Source organism: Lutra lutra, chromosome 6, assembly GCF_902655055.1.
Source record: "Lutra lutra chromosome 6, mLutLut1.2, whole genome shotgun sequence".
Lineage (NCBI taxonomy): Eukaryota > Metazoa > Chordata > Mammalia > Carnivora > Mustelidae > Lutra > Lutra lutra.
Genome location: NC_062283.1, coordinates 137,078,856 through 137,093,203, shown reverse-complemented (window position 1 = coordinate 137,093,203; position 14,348 = coordinate 137,078,856). Strand labels below are relative to the sequence as shown.

General features: G+C 43.8%; 1 protein-coding gene across 2 annotated transcripts in view; it reads right to left on the bottom strand.

Moving 5' to 3' along the window:
* DSE (dermatan sulfate epimerase) overlaps positions 1–14,348 on the bottom strand; it is a 108,254-nt gene that overhangs the window by 76,913 nt on the left and 16,993 nt on the right. Inside the window, exon 1 of one of the 2 annotated variants that reach the window (XM_047733104.1) lies at positions 10,630–10,822. The exons of the other annotated variant lie outside the window; for it this stretch is intronic. The gene's annotated coding sequence lies outside the window, so the exon portion shown is untranslated. Of the gene's footprint in view, positions 1–10,629; positions 10,823–14,348 lie in introns of those variants that run through there. 2 annotated transcript variants of the gene reach the window in all.

Below are 14,348 nucleotides of genomic sequence, written 5' to 3'. Positions count from 1 at the left end.
ACACAAAGAGACACACAGGGAGAATGCCATGGGATGATGAAGGTAGAGATCAGGGTGAAGTATTGCCAAGCCTAGGAATGCCAAAGATTGGCAGACACCGCGGAAGCTAGCAGAGAGGCATGGAATAGACTCTCCTTCATGGCCTCAGAAGGAACCAACCCCATCCAAGCCTTGATCCTGGACTTCTAGCCTCTAGAATTGTGGTGCAGAAGAATTCTAACTTCTAGAATTGTTTAAGCCACACAGTTAGAGGCACTTTGCTACAGCAGCTCTAGCAAATACAGTCCTAGCCCTAAATTTTCTCATTTCTAAAGCAGAGATCGTAATTCTTATTGCTATAAACGATAAATATATATAGCGCTTACCAAGTGCCAGGAACTGTGGTAAGGACTTCACGTGGATTAACTAATTTAATCTTCACCAGGCCCATAATGTAGATATTAATACCATCCCCTTTTTACAGATGAAGAAACTGAGGCATAGGTGGGTTGACTAAGTTACCCAAGGTCACAGACAGTGAAGAACTGAGAGAGAAAGCCTCTCTTTCTCACAATAAATAAATTTCTCACCCAAGAGCTTCCACAATCTAATACTTGCCTGCCACTTTGTCACTCATTTCCTCCCTACACAAAGTTCTACCTTTGCCCTTACCTGCTCTTCCTTGAGCAGAACTCACATTTTTATTCTCACTGTTACTCTCTTTCCCGGGGTTTGCCCTCCATAATGGTTCACACCCAACCTCTCGTCTTTCTCAAAGAATGCAACATTCTTTATGACGCCTTCCCTGCAACTCATCCGTAAGTGGTCTCCCCTGTGGCCTCATATATGACCGTTCGATAGACCTTGAGAATTCAGGAACAATGCCAGCCAAGAAGGTGCTTACACCATCTAATAAGATGGCAAAAGCAATGAAATTTTCACCCAAACCACTAAAATAAAACGAAGGATGTTTGCATGAGAATGACAAACTAGTTGGGGTGGAGAAAGATGACCTGGGGAGGTGGTGCCTGACCTGGGCCTAAAAAGGGGTCCATAAAAACTTGTATAGCCTTACATGCATTTAGTAATGTATGCATTTAGTACTACTTACATACATACCGAGTTACTTGAAGGTGTATGTTATATTCCTCTCTCATTTTTATGGTTTCAGTCCTCTATGGATTGGAGGTTAATCTTACCCAATGGGCTAGAAGGGGTCTGCGAGGCAGGGGTCTTGGTCTGTTTCCTACAGTGATTCCTACAGCTGATTACATGCAATCAGACCTTCCAGAAATACTCGGGGAAAAGAGTGAAGGAACAGATCCAGAATGAAGGGAAGAAAGAAGAGAGAATGTTACAAGAGAGAAGTGAATTCCCACAGTTTTCCCAAGTTCTCCTCAACCTAGCAGCCACTCCCTTTCTGCTTCCTGTGCCTTGGCTCAGCTGCCCTGCTTGTGAGGCCTTTTTTTCCTTCCCCTTTCTGGCATAAAGTCCTCTGAGGCCCAGTTCATTCACCCCTCCCAGCTGGGTGTTCTCTGCCTGGGGAATCCTACTACGGATCTCCTCCTTCCTGCAATTCTACTGCATGCATTCGGGTCTGGTCCTCACTTCCTTGTTCTCATGAAGTTTCATACTCAGTTATCCTTCTCCCACCAGATTTTATACTTCCCCAAGGCTGGAAACCATGTCATATTTATTTTGTATGCTTTCCCTCTTCACCTCCACACAGACGTCCCTTCAAACACAGAAGTACCTGGCAAATACTTGCTGAATGACTAAATCCTTTCAGTATTTCTATCACTGAAGTATAATGTTCTTTATCTAACTCTCCAGGTTCAAAAGTGCATTGGAAAAAAGTTATATACCAAAGCATTCATTCCCAAGTAACACAGATTTATCTTTTCTAAAACTTGCAATCACTGAACCAAACTTCAGTGGCTTCACCAACAAGAAAAAAAGGTGTAAGCACACAAAGAATGATCTGTTATGAAACCACCCTAACACTGCTAGCTCAATTCACCTTCTTTAGGCATAGGATTTATCATTTTATGGCAATTTAGTAATATAAATACAACACACATTTCTTCCCCAAGAAGTGATACTGAATGTGGTCCAACTTAACCTGAAACTTGCAAGATGAAATTCAACAAGTAGAAATGAAATTGAATTTGTAAAGTTCCCAAGTTCTTGCAGCAGATACTCATAGCACTATTCGTTAATTTGAATTTAATATGGAATAATTCTATGCAAGTCCCAGTAAGTCTAAAACTGTTAATGGTGAGAACCTTAGAACCGTAACATAGTACATAGTTAACTTGTGATGAATCCAATCTGAACAATGTTTGTTTCCTTAGAAGAAATGGCAGAGCTTAAAATTTTTAAATGTTCAGGGAGCCTGGGTGGCTCAGTGAGTTAAGCCTCTCCCTTCAGCTCAGGTCATGATCTAAGGGTCCTGGGATCGAGTCCCACATTGGGCCCTCTGCTCAGCAGGGAGTCTGCTTCACCGCACCACCCCCACCCGCCTCTCTGCCTACTTGTGGTCTCTTGTCTGTCAAATAAATAAATAAAATCTTTAAAAAAAAATTTTTTTTTATAAAGATTTTATTTATTTATTTGACAGAGAGATCACAAGTAGGCAGAGAGGCAGGCAGAGAGAGAGGAGGAAGCAGGCTCCCTGCCGAGCAGAGAGCCCGATGTGGGGCTCGATCCCAGGACTCTGAGATCATGACCTGAGCCGAAGGCAGCGGCTTAACCCACTGAGCCAACCAGGCGCCCCATAAAAAAATTTTTTAAATGTTCATTTAGTTACGTAACCTCTATACCCACTGTGGGGCTCGAACTCAAGACTCTGAGATCAAGAGTCACTAGTTCTTCCAGCTAGCCGGCCAGGTACCTTCACAGATTCTTATTTTGCTCTCTACTTCTACTGGGTCATGAGTAGAACTGATATAGCTTCTAACTCATGGAAGATTTAAGGTGAAGATAAAGGAGGTAAAGAAGAAATTAGGCTTGCCACCAAAGGGGCCAGCAAAAGACACTCTTACCTAAGATAAGTCTGCAGGTTTTTCAGTGCCTCCGAGAATCAAGGTTTCCTTTGAGAAAGGTAATTGTGAAAATATTTCAAAACTGCTTTAAAACCATGTACTGTAAAACTAAGTTGAAACACCTAACGCCAATAGCCTAAGACACTGACTTTGCTAGGTTCTACTACTTGTGCACTGCTATCACACTACTTGAACCTCAGACACTGGCTGAGAGCAGTTTTTCCAACACTTTGTGTTGTATCGAAATGAACCTGCTTTTAAGAGAATTACACCTCAAGTACTGCCTAATTTTTAATACTGAGAAAAAAACAGAACCACCAGCCTGAAACCCTCAATTCTCTTGCGGATTCTGTTTTCTTAAACAAAAATGAAACAAAATTCACTTTCCATTTTCATAAATACCATTATTAATTTTTAACCATAAATACTGCTATAAGAATTTTGGTAAATGAGACAAGTTTCCAGACTCTTTCTGACATAGGCAACCTCTGTATTTTGACCACATGACTGATGAATGCCCCATATGTTCCTGTGGCCACTACTGCCGGTCTAGTTATGCTATAAAAGACGGAGCAGAAAAACATAAAAGATATTACTGAAAAGCCCAAATGGAATACTATAGTCTGGTGCCAAAACCTTTTTTTAAGGTCTTCTAAAATAAAAAAGAAATGTGGAGAAAAGCAACCTTGGGGGAGAAAATATTAAGTATAGAGTGGAGGAATTTTCAGGTATTATGTGTACCTGAATAAAAGGTTAAAGGATTTTTACACATAATCAGTATTTAGCCTGTGAGCAAATATTTTGTTCTGATAGCAAAAATGATAAACAGAAACCATAAAGGTAACTTGAGTTTCAAACACTAAAACTGACCATTTCTTCTATATTCATATAATTAAATCCTTTTTAATTCCTAAGATTTTCATATCCAGATGAGCCGACGTCATAAAATCAGAACCCGAGAAGACAGATGCTAACATCCCTCCAGGACAGCCTCACTTAAACCTTTCTAAACACAGAAGACTCCAAGGCCTCCTTCAGAAAGCCATTCTAAAGGTTAAAACATTCAGAAAAACTTCCCTGTATTTAGCATAAATCCCTCTTGATGCTTGCTGTAAGTCGATTTCCTCTACTTTTTCTTCAGGGAGGATGGAAAACAGCTGCTCAACATTCCCTTTCAGGCTACTTTTTCCTTCCTGCCAGGCCCATTCCCCCCAGGGGAGAAGCGTAAAAACACTGCAGGTGATTCCAAAATGCAGCTGGCCCAAGCCTGATTACCCACAAGGTTGGGGAGTCTGGCCCCATTTGTACTTCCTAGAATGCTATCAGTAAACGGCCAAGGCCCCAAGAAGAGTTCTTCACCAGAATTTGTGGAATTCTAGAGATCCATGATTTCCAGTCTAACCTCAGTAGGCTCAACTAAAACCGTGCTGCTTCAAGAATGACAGGCAGTGCTGTAGAGAGGGTAAGCAGGGCTGTCGGCGGCCAGGCCATCTTCCCTGCTCCTCTACCGGGCCTGTCAGGCTGTTGAGTGCACCTTGGCATGCAAACACTTTTAAACTACTTGGTGATTTTTATCATGCAATTCTTGAGTGTCTTGTCACTGACGCAACTTTCTGGATGCAAACTAACTTTAGCAATGCAATAACCCTTTCCCTGCTTCACTCTAAGGGAGTCTTCTAAATGGAAGCGTCCATCTGTCGTCTGTGACGTCTGGAAATCAGTAATTCCTGCTAGCGTCACGACATGTGCAGAATACTTCCTACATTATACACTGAAACGTACATAACCAGTCTAAGCTTGTTACCTCCCACTTCATGAATTGCAAACAAATAACCCCATTTTTCCCGCACTAGCCATGAGACTCCAACAGTAAAGCCAGTATATGGCCTGTGTACTTCATCAATAAAAATATTATAGACCCACAAGTTTGGTAAGCCCATTTCCTTTACAAATTCCTCTTAAGAGTTATGAAACGCTGATTCAACTTCGGTGTGGTATAACATCTGCATGCATCAAGAGCGTATGGCTTAGTAGCTAAGTTTGTTACACGGGAGAAAAATGCAGAAGCCTTGATTTAATCAACAATGCAAATTTACAACTCCCAGGCATCTGTGTATGCCATGAATATTTCAATCGGAAAGATTTCAATGACAGCTCTTTAACTGATTGTGCACCTATCTGATTTCTACTAAAAAAGCAATGTATGCTAATTTAAACACACACACAGTTTACTATGATTATCCTTTTTTTTTTTTTCATATTAAACTGGGAAGAGAGGCAATATTTTTTTTTAAAGATTTTATTTATTTAGACAGAGACCACAAGTAGGCAGAGAGGCAGGCAGAGAGAGAGGAGGAAGCAGGCTCCCCACTGAGCAGAGAGCCCCATACGGGGCTCGATCCCAGGACCCTGAGACCATGACCCGAGCCGAAGGCAGAGGCTTAACCCACTGAGCCACCCAGGCGCCCCAGAAGAGAGGCAATATTAATTCCATAAAGAATACCAAAAAAATTTTTTGGCATGCAGAAATATATGCACAGTCACAAACTCTCTCTGACCCTGTCTAGGACAAAGCAGATGGGCACAGATGACCAACGCTGCGTATGTCACGTACAAGCCATGGAGAGTTAATGGCATATAGGTCTTCTGTTATATTTTTAAAAACAGGACCATACTTATCTAACAACCATAACCATTCCCAAATACAAAATGTCAAAACAAACCACACTTATTATCAGTATGTTTATAGCTTCTAGATATTACTGAAGAGGCAAATTCGGTTCTTTCAGGAATTGTTTTACTAACATTTGAGGATAACACTTACCAAGTTCATGCTTACAGAATATCCCAAAGGAGTTGAAACAACTAAAAGGAAATCCAGCGGTAATCTCAATACACATTAAAAATTCATGGCGTTCTCCTGAATTAAGGACTGAACAAACTACCCCATTCAAGAAATAAACAGATGGCCTCAACAGTCTTTTCTTCTCTTGCCAAATGAAAATCATTCCCTTTTCTTTGGGATCTCCAACAGGCTCTTCGAAGGCTCACTCTGCCTCCTGCAGGTTTATACTCTTCTGGGCGTCTGAAAGAGGATCTGGATTCCACGCCCTCAACAGGCTGGAGCTTGTCTGGAGAGGCAGAAGCAAGCCACACAACTGGTAAAGCACCCCAAGACCTTAAGGCAGCTAATGAGAACTGAGCCATGAGCCTACGACTCTGCAGGAATTTGGGAATTGGAAGAGGCCCCACAATGGAATCCTTACAAGGCCTAGAGTGGAAGAAGAGGGAGCTGTGGGAAGAGGGTCTGTAAACAGCCAGTTTACAGCAGTCTGGGAAGCACATAAGCATTGGATGGAGCTGACAGTCCCTGGTCAGTTGTGAGTAGTAAAAGGGATAATACACAACATCTGTAGGAAGATGAAATATAAGAGTCCTTAATCACATGAACTTGAAGTCATGAAGGAGAAAAGTAGAATTAAAAGTGCAATGTAGGTTCACCTCATACTTAAGGGAGGCCACTAATTATTTGTAAAATGACAGACAAGTCTCTTACCTCCACAGTATTTGCACTTCCACACCCCTAAAATGAGGATAAGACACCTGCTCTGTATCACTCTCCATTTCCATAGGCTAAAATATGAAAATACTAGATATGAAAAAAAACTTCACAGTACTAGGCGATTTTAAAATGCAAGTATTCATGTAGCCATATGATCTATCAGGGACTTTTCCTTTCCTTCAATTGTCTAAACATATGAATTTGTGAGCAAGAGTTTATTAAACCTAATGGCACTTCTTTACCCCACCCATAACACTTTCTACTAGTTTGAATCTTTTCTGTGACACTTCTCCACCAACAGCTAACCAAACCACTTTTCTGTGTGTGACTAGAAGTTGTGAAACACTAAGTGTAGACAGATCAGAACATGGGACTAAGTTTATTCACTAACAAAAAGACTTTTTTTTTTAAGGTTTTATTTATTTATTTGACAGAGAGAGACATAGCAAGAGAGGGAACCCACCCAGGGGGAGTGAGAGAGGGAAAAGCAGGCTTCTCACCTAGCAGGGAGTCCCACTCAGGGCTCGATTCCAGGCCCCTGGAATCAAAACCCAAGCCAAAGGCAGATGCCCAATGACTGAGCCACCCAGGTGTCCCAGAAAGATTTTCTTTAAAGAACAACTATTTCAATTAAAAATATTATCCCTGGGGCACCTGGGTGGCTCAGTGGGTTAAAGCCTCTGCCTTCAGCTCAGGTCATGATCCCAGGGTCCTGGGATGGAGTCCCGCATCGGGCTCTCTGCTCAGCAGGGAGCCTGCTTCCTCCTCTCTCTCTGCCTGCCTCTCTGCCTGCTTGCAATCTCTGTCTGTCAAATAAATAAATAAAATCTTAAAAAATATATATATATTATCCCTGTGGGGCACCTGGGTGGCTCAGTGGGTTAAGCCGCTGCCTTGGGCTCAAGTCGTGATCTCAGGGTCCTGGGATAGAGTCCCACATTAGGCTCCCTGCAGGGAACCTGCTTCCCTCTCTCTCTCTCTGCCTGCCTCTCTGCCTACTTGTGATCTCTCTCTGTCAAATAAATAAATAAAATCTTAAAAAAATACATTATCCCCTTAATGCAGAGTTTAATTTTTTAAAAGATTTTATTTATTTGACAGAGAACACAAGCAGGGGAAGCAGGATAGGGAAAAGCAGGCTCCCCGCTGAGCAGGGAGCCCAATTCTGGGCTCAATCCCAGGAACTTGGAATCATGACCTGAGCGGAAGACAGCAGTTTAACGGACTGAGCCACCCAGACGTCCCCAGAGTTCAATTTTTAAAAGGGAATTTCCTATTAGAATCGGGCATTAGTGTTGGCAACACTCTGAAATTCATCCATCCCTAATTATCACTGTCACCAGATGGATGCACGGATCAGTGCCTCAGGAATCTGGGATTTTAATATCTAGTTCCTATTCTGCCACTAACTCACCCAGTGAATTGATGGGAAAACATTTTCTCTTTTCGGTAGTCTGGGCTTATACACTTGCCTAACTCCCATGTTAGGCACTGATTCTACGTTTACAGAATTTGTGTGTCATCCAAACATCTGCTGGCTAACTGGGTGACCGTCAGTTAGAGGAAGATAGTGTAATTCCAAGATGAAGAACCCCTCAGGCAACAGTAAAAATAACTGTCCTGTCCTCTGCTTGGACGCATTCTTTCAAAAGGCTGCTGCCCATCGAACCTTATTGAGTCCCTCACCCACTCCTTCAGAATAGTAAAGGTCCAGCCCCTCTCGGTAAATGAAATACAAATACCCACTATGATGCTGAAGTTCCCTCTACCATGGGCTCCTCACTCCAAGGCCTGTCACAAACACAATCCAGGACAATAACACTATTTCTCTTTTTTGAAGGGGTGGGGGGCTGAAAAATGATAAAAATACTTACTATATTTTAGTAAGTATATACATATATATTATGTATACATACTGCATGACGTATATGTATATTAAATTATATATTTTATGATATATTAATATATTAATATGATATATTAAAACCCAAGTTTAAATATTTTATCCTTATTCCTTTCCAACCATTTGCTGCAATCTTAATACTGAATGGGAATAATGTAATTTCTTTCACATAACACAGTGTGAATCTGAGGCAGTACAAATCAATACCAAAATAATCTACCACGAAGAACATGAAAATATGTATAAGTACTTTATTACATAATTGCAGAATGCACTTTCACCTGTAATCATAAAACACTTTTTCAGAGATTAAATAATCTTTAAAAAGAAGCACTGGGGAAGGTAGGACATCTGTGAAGTTAAGAACTTTATGGATGACCACCACGTCCCCTCCAGGCAGCAGTGCAAGATTACCTGGACTAGTCAGACCACAGAGCTCACTGAAAACATGTATTAGCTAATTTGTGAACTAATTTTACAAATACTAAAGTTGATACTCACACAAATGTTAGTCACCATAATGGTCCTGACCTCATGTGGCCAGCCTAGCTGATTTCCTACCAGTGTCTTCTCACACGAGGCCCCTAACCTCAGAGATGACTGTACTATAAGTAGTTACTAACCTGAATGTAAAAATGTACTTCGCAGGCCACTGTCTTTATTAACCAAAAATTGTTGAAACTGACACTGACATGATATACCAATCAATGGAAAATGGCGCTACCCAGGCTCAAACTCTCAGGTGCTGCTTCTTTATGTTTTCTCCCATCCTACTTTGACAACGCCAGGAGAACTAGGGCAGTTTCTTACATACCTCTGCATATCTCCTCAGTTACCAGCACTGTCTTACATATTTTGCTGTACCCACACAGCCGGGTCAGTAGATGATGGAGGCATTAAATTTCACCCTTTCTCATTTTTACTGAAATACATCTAACCTACACACTTCAGGAAAGGGCTTAGGCCCATAGGGTGACCTTAAAAGAAAAAAGTTAACACATGACAAATATTTAGATCATCCCATACTCTATTCTTCCAAAGTCATTACATTTTTGTGATCCCATTTTGGTAGTACTGTCTGAATATTCCAGCAAATATGGCACATACATCATTTCAGAAGTTATCATTTATTGAGAAAATTTTTAAAAAGCTGAAGAAAAGGGAATTCCTGAATGATTAAATTCTGTCAAAAATACTGAAAAGCCTGTTTTGAAAAGATTTCTAAGTGAGAACGTCGATCCTCAAATTTAATGTCTCATTAACCAGGTCGAACGAAAGAAAATTTAAAGAACTTTACTACACGAAGATCCCTAGAAACTCAGTGTCGTTTCCCGACCGAAGGAATTCCAGGTAAATGAGGCTCCTGCGTTTAAGCAGCGGATTTGGTTTCCGGCTCCAGCGGCAGCCAGCCTAAGCGGAGGCTGCCGCCTCAAATGAGCGATGAAAACGAGAAAGTTCCCGGCTCACAAACTTAGCTCAGATTGCAGCCGCGACAGATCTCGAGCCCATGTGGCATTGCTTACAGAGCTTCCCAGCCTGTGAGTCAAGCGTCCCACCACCACCACCAGGAGCTGCTGCGAGAGAGCTTCACCCACAGTCTCTCCGAGCGTCGGCGGAGCCAAGCGGCGCTGGAATCCGGCATCGGGGGAGGCTCGGGACGGGCTTTCCCCGCTTCCGCAGCCGCACGGAAGGGCTGCCCGCGCACCGAGGGGCCCGCACGCAAGACCATCACCACCCACATCCCAACCAGCGGGGCACGCAGGGGAAGAAGGGCGTGAGGCTGTGCCGGCCTCCCGTCAGAGGGGAGCGGGAGCCCCGCGGGCGGGCCGGGGAAGCTCGGCGCCGAAGGCGGTGTCCGGGACCTCACGGTGCGCCGACTCCGCGCCGGGCGCTCCGGGGGTGGGAAGGGGCTAGGAGCTGCCCGGACCCGGCAAGCCCAGGGCTTGGGCTCTAAGCCTCGAGCGCCCTCCAGCAGCCCAGCCGCGCCGGGCCCGGGCAAGCAGCCCGCAGCGCTCCGCGCCCTGCAGGGGACGTGGCTCTCCTTCTGCCGCTGGCGCCCGGGGACCCGCCCCAGACCCCGGAAGAAAGTTGCGCCGCGCGGGGCCCAGAACGGCGCCCGCCGCGCGCGCCCCTCCGCTTACCGCTCCTCGCCGCGGCTTCGTCCTCTCGGGCGTCGTCTCCCCAGCTTCGGCCCAGGCTCCGGAGCCCCCTCCCGGCCCCCTCACCCCAGGGCGCCCGGGCCCGCGGCGCCCTCAGAGCCGAGCCCTCAGCGCGCCCGCCGCGCCTAGGGTGCCGGTGGGCGCCGCGCCACGGGATGCGCCGCTGCAGCCTCGGGCGGCGCTACTGCGAGCTGGGCGGGCGGGCGGACGGGTGGGTGTGGGGTGTGGGCGAAGGGGGAGGAGGGCGGGACGCGGCTGGCGCTGAGGCTCGGTGGAGGGAGGAGGAAACCGCAACGTCACCAGAGCCCGGGGAGGCGAGAATGGGGAGGGGGAAACGGGGACCCCCGAATCCACGCCGGACCCCGACCTCCGGCCCGCCCCGCCTTCTCCCCACCTCCTCTCAGGGGACTCCCGGCTCCGCGCTGCGTTCGGCCCTCCCCTCCACTGGGGCCCCGCGCACCCTTCCCCTCCACACACCCCTGCCTTGCCAGGCCTCTTTGGCTCCGAGTCTCTTTAGTTTCCAAGTGACCCACACGCTTCGGGTTCGACTCAACGATACTTTTGGAGGCCCGGGGGGAGGAGCTGATGCTTCTGCGCAGTCTGGTGAAAGAAATCGAGGAAACCTTGCTCCCGGGTCTGTTGCCCACTCCCCTCCCCTTCTCCACAATTGTTACTCCTCCTTTTTTCCTGCGTTCGATTTTACTCTCAGAGAGAAGGGAGGAACTCACCTACTTAGAAGCAGTTCTCCCCTTAACTGCACTGACGAGATCTCTAAATCCTAAAGCACTGAACCCTGCAAACTCAACCGATTTTAAATCATTAAAGGTAAAGGGATCTGGGACAGAGCATTTGATGTTCTCGGCTTTCAAGAAGAAATTTCTTTTACCTTACCTCCTAGTCCCGTGTAGGGAGGAGGGTGAGGGAGGAGGAGGGAGAGGAGAGAGACCTCTGATCCCTTAAAGTTTTTCAGGTGGAGGATTTGCAACCTTAGTAGTCACAAGCTCTTTGGAGAAGTTTCCTCCCTTTTCTTAAAGCAGCCACTGCACGCAGCCTGGTCCATCTTGACTCCCGGAAGGTGTCCCATATGACCAGGCCATCACCTGAGGCCTGACTTTTTGCCTCTCTCCGTGTTAGCCTGTAATCAAACCTGCCAGAGTTAGGGGTACAAAAGTGATGTTTACCCATTCAATAGAATCAGAGATGTTTTACCAGATAGCAGTTTTTCCTGGTTGTGCTTCAAAGTGCTTTGTTGGGTTCTAAAAGGCCACCTCCATCCATTTCCCCTGTCATCAGAGGTTCTCAGGAACTTCCACATTAGGCCACATTAGGAAAAATGTGGATGTCTACTTTTATGCTTCTCCTTTAAAAAAAAAAATGCATTTGAAGAGAGATTCCTTACAAACAGTTCAACAGGAAGTGGTTTCATTAAATTTTTTTAAATGTTCACTCAGGTAAACCACTGATTTGCATAAATTTCCTTAAGTTTTAAAGGTGACCTGTGGAGCAGAGGAGAAAGGGCTCTCTAATTTAGAACTGGCTTTAATCTGCTTTAAATCCTTATTTGCGAGTTATTACTAGAGGCCTTGGAAAACTAACTGCAATGTCTCAGTTTCTTTATCAGTAATGTAGAGATACAGTACCTCCGCTGAATGGTTGTACAATAAAAATAACTAATATTTGAGAGTTACTACATGCCGGACACTGTGCTAAGGGATTTACATGTATTAATTCAATTAGAGAGAATTAATTGTGAAAGTGCCTGGCTGTAGAAAGAAAGTAATCCAGAAGTGTTCATTTCCATTGATCTTCTCGAATTTGGAAGGCACTTTAGAAAAAGCATTTGGTTTGACTTAACTTCTCAACAAGTAGTCATCTAGGGCAGCGATTTTCCAACCTAGAATAGTAAATCAGCAGAGGGACTTTGATAAAATACTTTCAATGAGGGCCCCACACCAGACCAATAAATCAGAATCTCTAGGGCTAGAATCTAAGCAGCAGCCTTTAAAATCTCTTCCCAGGTGATCATAATGGGCAACCAGGATCTAGAACTCTTCAAAGGTGACAGTACCCATTGTCATTTGTTTCCCTTCACCCCCAGTTTTGCTTTCAATTGATCTAGAATCTGCTTTTGGATAACATCTTCCCCTTGCAAAAGCCCACTCTACAAAAGGCCTCCAAGATTGGCAACTTTGACCCCTGGTGTCTTCCAGGAAGCATCTGGCACCTTGACTGCACAGAAAAGTTCTCCAGTTTGTCTGGAACAGTTTGTCTGGAACCAAATCCATCAGCTTTTCTGCGTCCTTTCTGAAAAGCTCGTAGAAAGCAGTTTCCTTTGCCATTGTCCCTCTTAAAATCTGACCCCAATAATAAACTCAAGGTTTCATCTAAATAACAGAGTAAAAAGATGTTGAATGGCTTTGTTCTAATTACTGTATTACCTCAAGTAAATCCTGTGAGCTATTAGAGCAGCAGTATTACCCTAATGACTCCTGTATTAATCCTAAAACTCTGAAGTAGTCAAGGCTTTTTCATGACTACTCGGAAACACACCTTCCAACCCACACGCATTCTAGTTGGTGTTCCTCCCTTAACATGATTCTATTAAGTTGGATTGTGCTGTCATGCCTCTTCTTTTAAGCTCGTTGACATGCTGAATATTACTGATGTAATTCATTGAGTAATTCTACCTCCCAATTATATGTCTTCTGCAAATTTGGTTTGTATGCCATGCCATCTTTCAAGTTCTCATTCTGAGGCACTTCCCACTGCCAAATAACACCGAATTAGCATGGTGTTGATGAATATTCTCATCAATGAAGGACTCACGTGTTACTTAGTCATATCTTCTTTTCTTGTTCCAGAGCAGCAGCTAAAGTGCATGTGTGCTTGGCATCATTGTAGAAATTAGAAAAAGTTACCCACCCATACCCTGGCCAAGGGATTAGGAAAAAGCAACGTCTTCCTCCCAGATACAGACAAATGTGTTGTCTATGAGATGTCCTTGCTCTACTGGCATAGCTACATTGTCAAAAAAAGGAAATGACTACTTAGTGAATTCTTGTTAACTTCTGGATTTCTGACTCTTCTAAATGCCTAGATATTACTGTAAGAATAGATTTATTGATTTTTCTCAGGATGTGTAAAAAGCCCTTTGTCTTAATTTCAGGAATCTAAGCGCGGCTTTTTTGAAAATTGGAACTCTACCTGTCCATCTCTGGCCTTTTAGTGTTCATCTCTCTCTGTGCTGATTCGAGATGAAAGTCCTTATTTGCAAACTCTCCTTGCTGAAATATAATTTTTGTAGACAAGAGAAGTTAAGCTTTAGAGAGCTAGGTTATCTTCGTGCAAATTCTTCACCTAAGTTTGTAATTAGTTCTCACAGAGTTCATTTTGCTCTTTCAGTTGAAGGGTTATTTTTTCATGATAAGGAAGAAGAAAGGAATGAGTTCTCTTTGTTGTCTATTTATCTCAAATAGGAGCATCCTTTCTATGCTCTTTTGGTCTGAACAAAACAAAAAAAATATGTATATACAAAGAAAACAAATTAACTCACTCTCTCTCTCTCTCTCTCTCTCTCTCTCTATATATATATATATATATAGTTGTCCTTACGGTTTATTCTTGGCTTTAGCCTAATGGACCCCAATTTTATAGAGCTGTTAAAAGCACATAATTTCGGTTCTCTTGTTTAATTCAATAAA